We start from the raw sequence: 14,123 nt of genomic DNA on the forward strand, positions 1-14,123 counted from the left end.
AGTGTTGGATCGCCTAGTTGAATAACCATGTCAAATAGCTTTATTCTTCTTTCATTCCAAAAGGGTTGCATTCCACATTCTTTGATGTGAATCACATCAGCTGATCTACTAGCTTGTCATCAAGAAAATTCTTTAGTCTTTGTCTGAGGGCACCAATAGTTGGGTGTAATGAGTCATATGTTTGACATTGTACAAAAATTGAGGTTGTCACTTGACTTTGATGCCTCATAAGTAAGTTCAATAAGAAGTATCTGAAATGTGGGTGTTGACCAAATCTATTATCATGGTATCAAATGAGGTGGTGAGAATATTTGTGCATTTGTATTTCCTTCACACGTTGTTTCTTGAAATTTGCAGTTCCCTTGGGAAAGAGAGTTGGAAATGTCATTACAAATAGTCCTTTAGAGTTATAGTCATTGATGGGGATTGGTGATATAGTTGGCTATTGTATTTGTGGGGGACGTTCTTGTTGAATATAATTGATTAATTGTGTATTATTTTTTATGTTACACAAAATGTTATATCATTACCAATCAGTGTATGTTGAGCTCACTCAGGTATTTAAGACAATTTTCTATGTCTACTGAGCATTCTAGAGTTTGTGTAGTTCAAAAAATAGTATCTACCGAGTTAACTTGGGTGTCAAAGGAAAGTTTGTGAAAGTTGAGTATTAACTGAGCTCACTTAGTTAATGAAGGAAATTTTGGATGGAACTAGTGTTAACTGAGCTCACTTAGTTACCAAAGGAACTTTGTGTATATTTAATGTTAACTGAGTTCATTTGGTTAACACGGGAAAATCATTTCTGAAGCAAGGTCGATTAACAAAGGATTTTCTTGTTTTGGCATATTGAGTTCAATTGAATTGTCTGTTGCTTCTAGTTGATTGACGAGATGAATATTAATTATTCTAAGTTATATTCTATCCACCTTGAAAATATGAAAGATATAAATAAAAGGTCAAGTTGAGAATTAGAAAGATGAATGCATGGAAGATAATTGAAGATTTAATGATGCCAAAAGGAAGCGAATAAGAAGGATAAGTAGAATATCCTTGTGAAGCTAAAAAGGTACATTCAATCAAGAAGGATCAAGCATACAAGCCAAAATTGAGAATGTAATCAGCAATTTAGTTGCATCAAGAATCAGGTCATCTTATTGTTACTCTCTAACCATCATAGTAGTGATCTAAATCTCTTAACAGAATTGGCTTAACAGTTATTTGTAAACCCTCTAACAAGGTGGCATTTTTATTGAATTGTCCTAAGACCTCTAACAAGGCCACTCCTAATATGGTGTTTGAATCCTCTAACAGGGTCACACCTAACAGTGTGTTTTGTAACCTTTAACAAGGTTGGATCCTAATAGGGCTCACTTCAAAAGAGTGTAAATTAGTAACTAGTTGCAATTGGTGTTTTTCCCAAATTGGGTTTCCATGTTAAATCTTGGTGTCAAATGTGTTCATGCTATTTCTCTTATATGTTTGCAACTAAGTTTAAGTAATATTAAATATTAGATAATATCTTAAATTTTTTCATGTTAAGTAATTTATGAGAATTTTTAATGTTTACCAAGTTACAACATTTTTATGTGTGTTTGCCAAGCATCAAGAGAGTTCAGTTATCAGGGTTTGTTTTGTTTTTGACATCTAAGGGATCTAGGATTTATTTTAGTAGTAACTAATTCACCCCTCCCCTCTTAGTTACTCCTCTTATATTTTCAACAATTTTTTGCCTAATTGGAGTAATGAGAACACATCTAAAACCTCTATAGATGTGGGTGCAAGATTAGCCACAAAGAAGGATTATGTTTCAACAATATTCTGTAGAAACTCTTCTTCTGTAGCTTGTGTTTATGAATATTTTGATTCTTGAGGATCATCTCTTGTTGAAGTTTGAAATAGAAGGTTTAATATGTCAGTACGTACAGTAGGTAAAGATGACAACACATGTTCATCTACTTCCACATCTTTGTAGTATGGATCATTATGTATCTTGTACTTCAAATTTGCATATACGTGATCCTTGCTAACATAGAAATGATATTATTTTTTGACAATACTTTCCCTATTGACCATAATAATATCTAAATCACCAATGTGCCTTGGCAAGTGAGATGCAATTGATGCTATATCTTAAGGGAATGAAATAGTGTGGCCACTATATTAGAGTTGTCCACCTCATGCATAAGTTACTTGAAGTATATAACTCACTCTTACAATTAACATCTCTTTAATTTGAGTAATTATTTTTGAACAACAAGGTTGTTCTACAGGGTCCATGTTGTTGAAAATATAAGAGGAGTAACTAAGAGGGGAGGGGTGAATTAGTTACTACTAAAATAAATCTCAGATCCCTTAGATGTCAGTACAAAATAAAGTTTGAAACCTGAATACTACTGATGATCGGTAAACACACATAAAATGGTGTAACATGATAAGTATTGATTATGCAAATCTTTAAATTTTATCTATGATTATCCTTACTTTAACTTTTTTGAAAACACATAAATAAAATAGCATGAACAAATTTGACACTAAGATTTAATTTGGAAACCTAATTTGGGAAAAACCACCAATTACAACTAGTTACTACTTTTACTCTTCTAAAGTGAGCCCTATTAAAGGTTACAAAACACATTGTTAAGTTTGACCTTGTTAAAGGATTTAATCACCCTGTTAGGAGTGGCCTTGTTAGAGGTCTTAAGACAATTCAATAGAACTACCACCTTGTTAGAGGATTTACAAATAGCTATTAAGCCAACTCTGTTAAGAGATTTGGATCACTGCTACAATGGTTAGAGAGTAGCAATGAGATGACCTCATTTGAATACAACTAACTTACTAATTATAGATCTTTGTTCTAGCTTGTACTTGATCCTTCCTGATTGAATATAGCTTTTCTACTCCACAAGGATATTCTTCTTATCCTTCAAACTCACTTCCTCTCTCCATCATTAAATCTTCAGTTCATTCATAACATCTTCACACTTGCACACTTTAAATCAATGACTTGACCTTATATCTTTCATATTGTCAAGTTAGCTCATATGAAATTTAGAATAATTAATATTCATCATCTTAGTTGGCTAGAACCAATAGATAAATAAATTTAGCTTAATATGCCAAAACAAGAAAATCCTTCGTTAGCCAACCCAGCTCAGTAGACACTAACTTAGAAATGATTTCATGTGTTAACCAATAGAAGCTTGGTTAACACTGAATATTCATGAACATCCTTTGGTAACTGAGTGAGCTCAGTTAACACTGGTTCCATCCAACTTTCTTCATTAATTAAGTGAACTCAGTTAACACTCATCTTTTGTAGACTTTCCTTCGATACCCGAGTGAACTTGGTGGACACTGCCTTCAGAACTAGGAAACCACAAGAATACTCGATAGACACATAAAATTGTCTTTACTGCCCAAATAAGCTTGGCATATACTAACTGATAATGATATGACATTTGTGTAACATCAAAGACAATACACAATTAATCAATTGTATCCAACAATCTCCCTCTTTGGCATTGATGGCAACATAACATGTCATAACACAATGAAATTTTGGATCAAGAATAAAGTAAGGAACATATTCTTAGTTTTATTCATGAGAAATCTCTTTGTTAATGTGAGCTCTTCCTTTCACTAGTTTCTCCCTCTGTTTACAACAACTTTTGCCAAGTTCATTCATAGAACTTTCTCCCTCTTACAGAAAACTTCTCCTTCTTTGGAATGACAAAAATTTCTATAAGATATGATAGTAAACTTCTCCCTCTTTGAAAACACATGCCAAAGACAAAAACTCTGCTAATATCAATGTACCTTAAGTACTGATTCATTTGCAATATGCTCTTGTCAATTTTACACCAACTCATTAATCTTCAACTAGCTCTTGTTGATGCATCACTAAACTTTATTTAGTGAGATTCAAATAGGGGAATGACCCCTAGCTTACCTCTTAGATACAAAAATGCAGCCTTAGGTAATGGCTTCATGAATATGCCTACAATCTATTCTTTTGTGTTTATATATTCTAATCTTAGTTCTTTATCTTGCACCAACTCTCTTAAGAAGTCATATTTTATAGCAATGTACTTTTTTTTGGTATGCACCACTGGATTCTTTGATATATTGATTACACTGGTGTTATCACAATATATGACTATTGGATCCTTGATTTCTATCTTCATTTCTTCCAACAATTGTTTGAACCAAACAATGTTAGAACAATTAACTATTGCTACCACATATTTTGCCTCTGATATGGATTGAGAGATGCAATTGTGTTTCTTGCTTGCCCAAGACACTAGTCTTTTACCAAGAAAGAATGATCCACCACTAGTTCTTTTTTTGTCATTAAGACTTCCTGCCCAATTAGCATCAGTAAACACCTTCAAGTCCAAATTACCTCCAAGTTTTTACCATAAGCCATAGTTTTTAGTACCTTTCAAATATCTCATGATTCTCTTGATTGCCATCATGTGATTTTCTCTAGGATTTGCTAAGAATCTTGCCACCATTCTAACTGCTAGAGCAATATTAGGCCTTCTATGTACTACATACTACAATTTTCCAATCATTGATTTGTATGTGGTCTAATCTACTTGTTTGGAATCATCATTCTTGGAAAGCTTATGTCCAATAGACATAGGGTTCCAACTAGTCTTGAATCTTCCATTCTAAACTTCTTTAGTATCTCATTGATATACTTGGATTGAGTGATGTAGATACCATTTTCATTCTATTGTATCTGCAACCGAACAAAGAATTTTATCTCACCAAACATGGAGATCTCAAATTCTTTACTCATTTCTTCTAAAAATGCTTTGTACAAGTCATCATTTCTTATGAATGAAGTATTATCAACAAATATTTTTGCCAACACAATCTTCTTGTCTGGTCCTTCTTTGATATATAGACTACTGTTACCATTTGTTATTAGAAAGCCAATCTATACCAAGTAATTATGAAGTCTTTCATACCAAGCTCTGGGAGCTTACTTGAGACGATATAATGCTTTTTGTAATTTGCAAACCATATCTCTTTTTCTAGGATCCACAAAACCTTTTAGTTGTTTAATGTAGACTTCTTCATCGAGAATTCCATTCAAGAATGCCAATTTAACATCCATTTGATATACTTTAAATCCTTTGTGTGTTGCATATGCTAGTAAAGTTCTAACACCTTCTAATCTTGTGACAAGAGCAAAAGTCTCACCATAATCAATACCTTCTTTTTGAGAATAACCTTTACATACCAATCTTGCCTTGTTTCTAGAAACCTTTCCATCTTCATTCAGCTTATTTCTGAACACCCACTTTTTGCCAATTACATTTTTATCTTTGGGTCTAGGAACAAGAGTTTAGGTTTTGTTCTTTTCTATCTATTCTATTTCTTCATTCATTGCTTCAATCCACCTTTTATTATCTAGAGCATCTCTAGTATTTCTAGGTTCAAATTCAGCAAGTAAACATGTACCTTTTAATTTGCTTCTTGTCATTGTCCTGTCAGATTTGTCTCCAATGATCTAATAAGGTGCATGATGTCGTCTGACATATCTTTCTAACACAAGTTCTTTGGGTTTTGAATGTGTTTCACTGTTTTCATCATGAACTTTGGTATCAAGCTAGGGTCCCATTGTCTGTGACTTGGGTCCATCAGACTCGGTTTGAACTAGCTTGATAGCCTCTAACTATGACTTGGGTCCTTTAGACTATGACTCAGGTTGCACTATCTGCAAATTGGTAACTATTGGAGATTTTGGGGACTTGAGAGATGAAGCCTCCTTTCTTTTAGATATATTTGGCATGGTATCAAGCTCATAGTAAATAAATATTTTGTAATCCTCTAGCTCCTTGTTTCTTTCTTCACTCTTTTCTACAAACTCATCAATTCTAACATGTGCACTTTCTATTATTTTATGATTAGTCAAATTCAAACATTTGTATGCTTTACTTTTACAAGGGTATCCTATAAATATGCCTTCATCACCTTTTACACCAAATTTTCCTTTTCTAGATTCTTTCAATATATAACATTTGCTACCAAATACTTTCAAGTAACTTACATTAGGTTTGTAGCCATATCATAGTTGATAAGGAGTTTTGTTTGAATCTTTTTTCAATTGTACTCTGTTCAAGGTATGAACTGTAGTGTTGATAGCTTCCTTCCAGTATTTGATTGCAACATTCTTTTCAATCGTTAGGGTTCTTGCACAATCCATGATGGATCTATTTCTTCTTTTAGCTATACCATTCTACTGTGGTGTACCAGGAGCTAATACTTATCTTTTAATTCCTCTTTCAATGTAGAAATTATTGAATTCATTGGAGATGAATTCACCACCTCGACCTGATCTTAAACATTTCAAACCCTTTCTAGTTTCTTTTTCTACCTTTTTCATATACCACTTGAATTATTGAGAGGCTTCTAATTTTTCTTTTAGATACATTACAATCGTCATTCTAGAATAGTCATCAACAAAAAGAATGAAAAAATTTTCTCCACTCTAACTCTCTATTCCAATAGGTCCACATAAGTTTGTATGCACAATTTATAAGACTTCTTCTAACTGATAGTTGTTGCTTTTGAAAATAGTCTTTCCCATCTTACCAATTTGGCAATTCTTGCATAGACCCATATCAGGCTTCTTCAAACTAGGAATACCTCTTACTCTTCTATGTTTGCTTATATTAACTAGATTATCAAGGTTTACATGACACAGTATTTTGTACCATAACTAGCTTTCTTCTACTTAAGTAATAAAATATGAACATTCACTGAGATCAAGATAAAATAGATTACCTTTTGTTTTCTTCCTAGATCCAAATAGATTTCCTTTTCCATTTAGTCGTTTGGCCTGTCCATTCATGAATTCTACCTTGAATCCAATATTATTCAACTATGCCACACTCAGTAGATTATGCTTTAGTGCTTTACCCCAATAAGTATTGTCACATACAAGTTCTTTAGTCAATGAAATACATCATTTTCCTTTTATGTTACAAGGTTCATTGTCTCTAAATCTCACACTACCTCCATTATAATATTTCATGTGCTCAAATTTTGTTTTATCTCTAGTCATATGATTAGAATAGCCACTATTAATAATCTATATATCATTTTTTCTAACATGAAAGATAAGTGTTGTCTTATCTCCATCATCAAATTCATCTTTTACAGCAATATATACCATTTCATCTTCAATATTATCATAATCTTTAGCTATAAAAGAAGATTTATTAGCTTTGTCCTTGTAATTCTTGTAGTTCTTGGAATCCTTCTTGAATTTGTGCTTATTTCTTTTCTTTTCATCTTTGATTTCTTTGTCTGGAAACCTTGCAGCAATGTAACCAACTTCTTCACAAGAAAATCAGATCAAATGAACTTTACCTTTGTACTTTCCTCTGCCTTTGGAATACTTTCTTGCAAGTAGGGCTTCAGAAACTTCAAGATCATTATTTGAACTCTCTTATATTTCTTCTTCTTCACTTCCTAATTGACTAGACTTTGATTTCTTATCCTTTTCTTTGAGTGAGAGTTTAGCTTTACAAGAAAACTCATTAACCTTTGAACAAGGAACATAGTTATCAAAGCTATCTAACTCAAAAGTTATCAATCTTCCAACTAGAGCATCCAAAGATATTTTATTATTTGGATCACATCTCATCTCTTGATTAGCAGACATTCTAATTGCATAAATAGGAAGAAGATTTCTAATTACCTTGCTTACAATTTTTTTCTCTTTAATGTCTCTTCCAGATGCTTTGATTGCACTTACACTTGCTTTGATTCTTTCCATATATATTGCAATGTTCTCATATTCTCTCATTTTCATCTAATCAAAATGACCTCTAAGACTTTTAGCCTTAGCTCTTCTTGCATTGTCATATCCTCCATATATGTCTTTTAGCTTGGTCCACATCTCATGAGCTATTTTGTAGCCTTTAACTTCATCAAATTCAACATAACTAAGAGCAGATGCAATATTAATCATCATGATGTTATGATTCTTCTTTTTAGTGATATCTTCAATTGATAATGATCCAGTGGGAGTCTTGTATTCAATATCAACATATTTGCACCCTGAATCACTAATAGTAGCCAAATGTAGCCTCATAAGTCCTTGCCATGTTGCAAAATTGTCTCTGTTTAGCTTGGGAATCTCTCTTTTGGAAGACATCCTGATCTTTAACTTATTTGATCAGATCAATAAAGAACAGGTATCCTCTACCTAGGATCGATGACTTATCTGATCAGATCAAGGGAGCTATAATATTCTCCAAGATTGACCTTAAGTCAGGATACCACTAGCTTTGCATTAAGGAACTCGACATTCACAAGACCACCTTTCAAACTCGCTATGGGCATTATGAGTTCACAGTGGTACCTTTTGGGTTGACTAATGCTCCATCAGTTTTCATGAGTCTGATGAATGGGGTTTTTTGATCTTATCTTGAAAGGTTTGTACTTGTGTTTCTTGATGATATATTGATATATTCTAAGTCTCATAAGGAGCATGAGGAACACCTACGATTGGTTTTACAATGCTTGAGAGACAATAAACTCTATGCCAATGTGGCTAAGTGTGAATTCTTCCAATTAGAGATTTAGTATTTAGGGCATGTCATTTTAGGTGATGGTATTTCTGTAGACCCTGCAAAGATCCAGGCAATAGTAGATTGGCCTACACCGAATAATGTGTCAGAGATTCATAGTTTCATGGGTCTAGCTGGTTATTATCGCAGATTTGTCCAAAACTTCTCCAGAATAGTGCATTCTATCACTTCCCTTCAGAGGAAAGGAAAGAAGTTTATATGGATGGAGAAATGTGAGGAAGCATTTCAGAAGATCAAGAAGCTTTTGACCAGTGCACTGATCTTTGTAGTACCTAATCTAGAAGGTGATTTCATGGTGTGTATAGATGCTTCCCTAGAAGGGATTAGAGCAATTTTGATGCAGAATGGATGGGTGATTGTGTATGAATCATGCAAGCTCAAGGATCACAAGCTAAATTATCCTATCCATGATCTTGAGTTAGCAGCGGTAGTTCATGCTTTGACAAGGTGGAGAAATTTCTTGTTGGGGCATAGATTCAAGCTACATAGTGATCATCGTAGTCTTCAATACATTTTCACACAGCCTAATTTGAATGCTCGCCAGAGGCGATGGATGGAATTTCTATGTGAGTATGACTTCAAGGTAAAGTACATTCAGGGAAAGGAGAATGTGGTGGTAGATGCCTTGAGTTGCAAGAAACATGTGATATCATCTATGACTCTTAGTGTTGATTTGAGGAGTCAGATTCTCCAGGCACTTCCTACAGATTCTTGGTACCAAGAGGTGTGTAGAGAGATAGATTCAGGAAGACCTATGGAGGGTAAGTTTGTAGGCTATGTCCTTGAGTCAGATGGTCTTTTGAGGCATTCAAGAAGGATTTATGTGCCATTACTGGATGAGCTTCGTACCTTTATTCTAGCAGAGGCCCATCGTACACCTTACTCAACATATCCAGGTGTCAAGAAGATGCATTCTGATTTGCGACATTTATTCTATTGGTCCAGGATGAAGTGTGACATTGCTAATTATGTGGCTAGGTGTCTTGAGTGTTAGAGAGTTAAGGCAAAACACCAACACCCAGTAGGACTTTTGCAACCAAATCTCATTCCTTCATGGAAGTGGGACATCATCTCTATGGATTTCATAGTAGGATTACCTATGACTATTCATCATCATGATGCTATCATGTTCACTATTGATCGGTTGACTAAGGTGGCACATTTTTTACCAATCAGGTCTTCCTACATGGTAACTTCTATAGCTAATGTCTTCATGCGTGACATCATGAGACTACATGGTATTCCCCGAAAGATCATTTCAGATAGGGATCATGTATTCACATCTGCATTTTGGACATCATTGCAGCATGAGCTTAGAGCACAATTGAATTTTAGTTTGACATATCACCTAGAGATAGATGGTCAGATAGAGAGGGTGAATCAGGTTCTGGAAGATATATTAAGGATGTATGTGATGGATAGGTAGACACACTGGGAGGACTATCTCTACCTAGTGCAATTTTCCTACAACAACGAATATCATAGTTCTATTGGCATGGCACCATTCTAGGCTTTATATGGATTTCCTTGTCATACACCCTTGATTTGGGACAGTCTTGAGGATCGCATCTTGTTGGGTCCTGAGATGCTTCGTGATATGGAGCAACAAGTAGTGCGTATCCATGAGCACTTGACTATGGCATAGGATAGACAGAAAAAGTATGGTGATCCACATAGGGCAGATAAGCAGTTTGTTGTGGGAGATAAGGTTTTCTTGAGAGTGTGTCTGTGGAAGAGTCTAATCTGATATGAAAAGGGTTCAAAGCAAGCACCTCACTTTGTGGGACCATTCGAGATTCTTGAGAGGATTGGCCCAGTTGCTTATCCCCTTTTTTTATCGCCCAGCCTAGCTCATATTCATGATGTTTTCCATGTTTTAGTACTTAGGAAATATATCCTTGATGTTGTACATGTTCTTGATTGGAATGCATTGCAGGTAGAGGATGGGTAGTTGGCTTTGAAACTAGTTCATATTCTGGAACAGCGGGAGTTGACCCTCAGGGGTCGAACCATCGAGCAGGTAAGGGTCCAATGGGACCCTACTGATGATTCGTTAGCTACATGGGAGGATGCAACTAGATTACAAGATTTATATCCCTACTTGTTTATAGGCTTCTAGGAGTAAGCCTAATCCTGGGGGGGTGGATGTAGTGCTTGTCGTCCTTCACATTTTTCTAGATACATTGTTGCTATCATGGTTGAACCTTATTAGACTAGCATTGTTTTGAGACTATCAGATATTGTGTTATGGATTCAATTTATATGTGATGAGATTACTTAGACTCTACATTTCATGTATGCATGATGATTATTACATTATTTCCAATTATAGATGATGATTAGTTAGATGGTTTATTATTGCATGTGTTTTCTTATGGATACTAACCCCATACTTGCATGTGTATGGTGTGTGTTTTGTTCTCTTTATGTATGGCATTTCTAATATGGTTAAGGAAGGGAGTCGTAGTCACCCGCTAGTCGGGATCTACACGATGCACCACATCCTGCCATTGCCTGTTTAGCTTAGCATATATATATATAGTATGTACATGCATGGATTTTATGTAGGTTGCAGGTATCGGGTATCAACTTCCCTGAATTGCCAAGATGAGCGTACCCTATTGCACTACCTCAATGGTAAGAGAGGGGAGATAAATTCTCAAGTCCAAATCCTAAACCCTTAAACCATTTTTCCTAGAGAGGTAGGACAAGTATCTGAGATATTTTACCTTTCGAATGTGTCAAATGACATAATTCGTGATTTTAACCCTTTAGATTAATTTTGCATGGATTGTTCTGTGATGGGTTTTCATATTTTATCTTGGAGGTCTATGGTGAATTTTCTATTAATTAAGTCTTAAATTAAAAGATTTAATTAATAATTTAATTATTTTGGAAAAAATTAATATAATATCATGATCTTTAGATATTTTGATTTTAATTAATTAAATGGGGAATTAATTAAGAAAAAGAATTAAATAAAAGAAATTAAAATTAATAATAATAATAATAAAATAATAATAAATAAACAATAATAATAGAAATAATAAAAGAATTAAAATAAAAGTTATAAGTCTACCTAGGAGTAAACGCACATCTTCAATGCACGTATGTCTAAAACACAGGAGTTGGCGCACAAATTAAGCACATGGTGTCTACAACCTTGTGACTCATCTAGAAGGTTGGAAAAGACTCGTGCTTAGTTGTCAACACCTTCTGGTTGTTTCTAGAGACATTCTAGGTTCTTCCTGAGAGTTATTTATATTCAGGCACTCCTAGAAGCTTAGGGAGCGTGTTTGGAGGACCCCAGAACATTGGAGAAGGAAGGAGCTTGCTCTGTGGATTCTGAGGATAAGTGGTTTAGCATCAGTGTCTAGGTAGACACTTGTGATTTTGGCATATGATATTTTGCTTCTTGCACGTTCTGTCTTCTTCGTGTCTTCTGAATGCTTTCTGAGAATTCTATGTGTAAATGTTCTAGTTGTTTTAATCTTGTCATGGATATTTAATTCTCCATGTGAGAAAACCCCCACATGCGTAGATCTGAGAATTCTATGGGCTAGGGTTTAAAAGTTTATAGTCAAACCTATTAGAAGGATCAATAGGTAAATCTAGAGATTAATCATTATAGGGAGAATTCTTAATTCATAGAATTGAAAAGCCCTATTTGTTTTTAAAAAAATTGTGTTTATGTTCGTAGACATTATTGTGAATATTCTCTTTGAAAAATATACATATACATTTATTAATCTATATATATATACACACATTTATTAAAAATGTAGCATTTAAATATATATATACATAATGCGCTACATATTAAGCCTATATGATATGCGAGTGCGCTTTGGAAAAATGTTTAAACGAAACTAGAAAATGTTTATTGGAAAACTTTTTTTTTTTTTAAATTAAACAAATTAAAATATGTAGGGTGAAGCGTTTACCCCATCTACAATAAGCGCAGAGTACCTGCATCACAAGTACTGCAACGATAGGTGGTACTCTATACCGCTGTCGTCATAGGCCCTACGACCGCAGGGTACTGCGAGCCGCATCAGTGGTATAATATATACATTGTATTGTGAGATATGTGTTTGTTAAATCAATTTTTTTTGCATTTCGATTTTTATAACATTTTTAAAATATTATTATTATTGAATATTAATAGTTTTTAATATTTATATATATATGTGTGTGTGTGTGTATATATATATATATATATATATATATATATATATATATGTAAATGTATATATTTATATATGTATATATATATATATATATGTATGTATATGTATATATGTATATATGTTATAAATAATTATTAATTATTATATTTGATTAATGAATTGTATTAATAGATTTCTTCTTTTAATAATTATTTATTTTGTAATATTATAGTCTAATGATGAAGATTTAATTTAATCATTTAAGTTGACTTGAATTATGAGGGAAAGTTATTAGTGAAGAGAATTGGTAATTAATCATGTTAAAAAAATAATGTGGCCTATTGGAATTCTATGGGGGTCATTTTCAGATAACATTTGTATAAACAATACATCAATTAGAAAATTGAGTCTAAAGAGCTATGGGAAAATACTTTTATTCATCAAAAATAGTACATGGGTTAGGAAAAAAAACATACAAAATGTTCTTCCACTCGATATCTAAATTTGAAAATGAAAACTAACACCTCCACACTTAATTCAATTATAAGATTTTAGCAAACCAAAACATGTGCTTGCGTTGTGCTTTCTCTATGCTTCTTATTTTGGGTTTTTGGATTGACTAGTTCTTGACCAGTTATAGGACATCTACCAGAGGTTTGGGGGTTATGATTTTGATGATGATTTCTTTGATCTCGATCTTTTTAACTCAACCATGGTTATGTGATGGCATGTTGATTGATATTGTCTTCAGTCTTCTTGTTTAAGCTATGATTTATGTAACCTTTTTATGAGTTATCGATTAGTTGTTTTGGAATACTTTCCAGTCACTTGATGGAATTGAATTGTTTATCTGATCTTGATGATGTCATGTTGTGACATGTTTTGACTCAACCATTTTGGAGTCTTCGATCACTATTACTTTGAGATACTTTTGGTTGCTTGTTAAGAACCAATGATTATTGTGATTATCAGTGATACCTTCAGTTGCCAATAGAGAACTGTTGTGGTCATGATTATCTATGGATGTTTTTCAGTTGCTCATGGAGATTTGATGCTCTTATTGTGGATTATCTTTTTGTATTTTTCCAGTCACTTGTATAGGACTGTGGTGATTTTATGATTTATGATTCCATGAGCTTAGGGTAGGTTATCTACTTGTAGTGTTGGGAAGTGGCTTGCAATAGGGACTGGGGCCCTAAGAGGTTGCCAAGGTAACTCATTGTAATTTTTTTTAATAAGTGAAAACATTACACCTAATACTAACTTAATGAACCTAATAAGAAAATTGTTTGTTCTTGCCCATGCCTTGAGTGCTAGTACAGACTAGGATGGGAGT

The sequence above is a fragment of the Cupressus sempervirens genome, chromosome 1, assembly GCF_028749045.1.
Source record: "Cupressus sempervirens isolate cs-2001-9-10 chromosome 1, ASM2874904v1, whole genome shotgun sequence".
NCBI lineage: Eukaryota > Viridiplantae > Streptophyta > Pinopsida > Cupressales > Cupressaceae > Cupressus > Cupressus sempervirens.